This window comes from Pinus tabuliformis, chromosome X (genome assembly GCF_031772625.1).
Source record: "Pinus tabuliformis cultivar Carrire ecotype Pingquan chromosome X, CPIR1, whole genome shotgun sequence".
NCBI classification, from domain to species: Eukaryota; Viridiplantae; Streptophyta; class Pinopsida; order Pinales; family Pinaceae; genus Pinus; species Pinus tabuliformis.
This window is the reverse complement of record NC_142308.1, coordinates 458,103,353-458,106,695: the sequence shown is the minus strand read 5'-3', so window position 1 is coordinate 458,106,695 and position 3,343 is coordinate 458,103,353. Positions and strand designations below refer to the sequence as shown.

The following is a 3,343-nucleotide window of genomic DNA, read 5'->3' as shown; positions in this document are numbered from 1 at the left end:
TGTTTTAAATTAATTCTCATAGGTAGAAAATAAATTGGCTCAAAAGTTTAATATGAGTCAATGGAAGAAATAAGGTATAGAGATAGATTGCTCATAAAAATAAAATATTGGGATGCTAGTTCAAATGCACTCTGGAAGGATAAGTAAAAATGTTAGGAATAGAAGGGTAGGTAGAAATGTGAAAGTTTGAGATGCTGAAATGGTTATTTCCTAAAGATCAAAACATTGAAGGTGGGTAAGCATCACACAAGTTCCCTGTGTGATACCGCTGTCAACCATTGGATGAATGTTGATTGCTGACCATGGGATCAACATCGCATCGCATCATTCATGAGTGAATGAACATTGGGCAGAGGAAAGTGCAATTTACGATGTCACTGCCGACCATTAGATCTGGAGAGAGGAGATCAACGACGTAGAGTCAATTGTTGTTCAGTTGTTGTTCAATTGATGTTCAGTTGTTGTTCAATTGTTGTTCAGTTGCTGTTCAATTGACCTCCTGCGTCATTTTTCGAATAACCAAAGTTCAGACTTTATGTTATTTCATTCATATGCTATCACTTCATTCATTAAAACACCCGAACCCACAACCGCCACGTCTGCCTATCATATCGCAACCCCACCATTCATTCCCTGCTCACACGTTAAACTCCCTCTACCTCACCTCTCATCCCGCACACTCCTCCACAATCATACGGCCCACACTCCCTTTCGGCCCTCATTCATCGTCCGAAGTTTATCAATGGGGGGGCAAAATGGGCAGTCTTTAATACCACCTATATAAACCACAAAAGTACCTTTTAGTCTTTCTGGACTAAAAATCCCAAAACCACAAACCGCTCCATCTTACCCTCGAACGTGGTATCCTTCATAGCTGTTACTGCCACCCCACGTCACCTCCACATCACATTCACTTCATATTTCCCGTCCAATCATCTGTCGCCTATCCATTTCCCATTCATTTCCGCTCCCGCACATTTATAACCAAATGTCCGTTAATTAACCTGTTGGATAATTAAGGAACTTTCAAACATTCGGCGCCACCTTCCCACTCCATTTTTCTCTTCATAAACACTGTGTCATGCATTTCAAAGGTTACACAGTTAACTTCTGCGACCGAGAGTATTTTTCAAGCCCGCCTGCTCAATAGCTCAGCCATTGTCCGACATTCTAGCAGCCACTTGTCTTGTTCGCAAGCACATCTTCCAGGTCCACTTGTCAGTTACCTATCTCCACTTTGGTAACTCCTTTTACCATTTTTTCATTTACAGTTTGCAGTTTCGTTTGAAAAAATGCCTCCTAAGGGAAAAGAAATTGTAGAATTTTCAAATCCTCTAATTCAACCACAAATTGATTTCCACCATACTCCATTAGTTGACAAGGATTGCAAAATCATTGAGACTTCGTCTCAATTTGATTTATTTGAAATTTATTGTTGGTGGGAAGAACAACTAATTGATCAGAGTGATGAAATTGGGCTCTGGGAATCCCAATTACCTCACTATATTTTTCCACAAATACATAGAGCTCTAGAGTTCGTGAGAAAATGCCATGAATCCTATGATCCCAGCCAGAGAGCCATTATCTCACTTATTGGAGAAATCCTCTGTCATATTAACACTGATTCAATTGAGAAAATGTTGCAGGCCCCTACCACTACACCAACTCATCCTTTTTCTCATGAAAACCTGATAGAATCTTATAACAAATTGGACTTTACCAAGAGATCCCAGACCTTGGAACTATTTTTAGCAATTGGTAGTCCTCTACCAAAGAAAAATCCCCCTTATGATTCATCTATGTTTCCTGATAGAACCAGGAATATTACTACTATCCTGTCCTATTTGCTTGGTTATCACTCTGATCAGTCTATCAATGAAGCCATCCTTGGTTTCTTATCCATGTTTTCTTCTGATTCTAAGCCTACTGTTATTTATGATTTAATTCATTTCATATTTGAAACCATACATGAGCAGTTTGTCAAATTTAACACTGAAGAAGTATTCACGTATGCTTCAGTACTTGTGTATTTGTTTATATATTTTCAGGGGGACAATTTCCCATTTTCTTTGCAGAAACTTGATGAAGAAGGTTTGCCACAATCAGTGATTTTCTGGACTTCAATGGGGATGAAGGACAAAGAAGAATTCACATATAAGCAGTTCATAGAACTATTTATTCATCCAGCCCTCGGCCTTATGAGCAACACTCCATTACCGAGGATCAGTGAAGATATTGTCAAAGAACTTCGGTTCATAGATCAAGCTGCAACAGGAGATTGGTATTGCTACCGGAACTACACAGAAATCAAGGTTTTTGGTTGTGAGCTTCCACCCTACAAATTGTCAAAGTACCTCCCTGTTAGAATCTTTGCACTGGAATACTTGAGGCAAAGATTGAATGCAGATGAAGTATATTTTGTAGCTTCCAAAAAGAAATCGAAATTTAAGCTCAAAGCTCAAGTTGGTCTCTTCATTTGTAATACCGGGGCAGTAGTGGAGGAAGTTGATAAGTTTCTAAAGGAAATGAAATTTGCTCTGAGTTTCTCTTGGTCATATGACCCATTGGGAGTCATCTCCAAAATCAGTGTGGAAAATAAGTTCACACCATATCATCATACAGCTAGGCCTAAGATAGAACAGTTCAAGAATCAGTTGGAATGGACAAAGAATACCCTCCAGGAGGCTGAGGAGCAAGTAGTCTCTACATCTAATATGCGAACTCCAATTGAACAGGAAAAGACAACCAAGAGAGGGAGGGAAGAAAGATATGGGGCGCCTATATCTTAGCATCTTCCCATACCGATACCCATACCCATAAATTGGAGGGGGGCGTAATAATAAGGCCAAGCATAGGGATTGAACCTTCGACCTCAATAATGGTGCTGCCCCATTCTTGGAACATTTGTCCTTTTCGTTGTAATCTTTAGTTGCCGATTATGAAGTTCAGAGTTATTCAGACGAAGTGCATTTTGAACAGAGACAGCGTCCAGAAATTCAACATAAGCAAACCCTTTTGGCTGACCAAACTTGTCCCACATGACTGAAAATGATGCTGCACTTCCTCTGGACTGTAGGAGTAATCAACATTTCCAACAAAAATAGAACGTGAATCCGCTTCTTCTCTGCTCGCTTGATCCGCAACAGCTAGCAGGGTCTGGCACGACACGGATCTGCATTTCTTGAGCGACCTTGGCCTGCATTTCTCTCAGGGCAGCTGCCTCTTCTTCAATTTCCTGTAGCCTTTTCCTCATCACATCCAACTCTTTCTCATTAATGCCCATTTCAGTGTCTTCTGGTTCATACTCTGGAATTTTCCCACCATACACTTCATGCTCCTCCAT

At 40.3% G+C, this 3,343-nt stretch overlaps 1 pseudogene; it reads right to left on the bottom strand.

Moving 5' to 3' along the window:
- Positions 1-2,872: 2,872 nt before the first annotated feature.
- Positions 2,873-3,343, bottom strand: LOC149140589 (polyadenylate-binding protein 2 pseudogene; annotated as a pseudogene).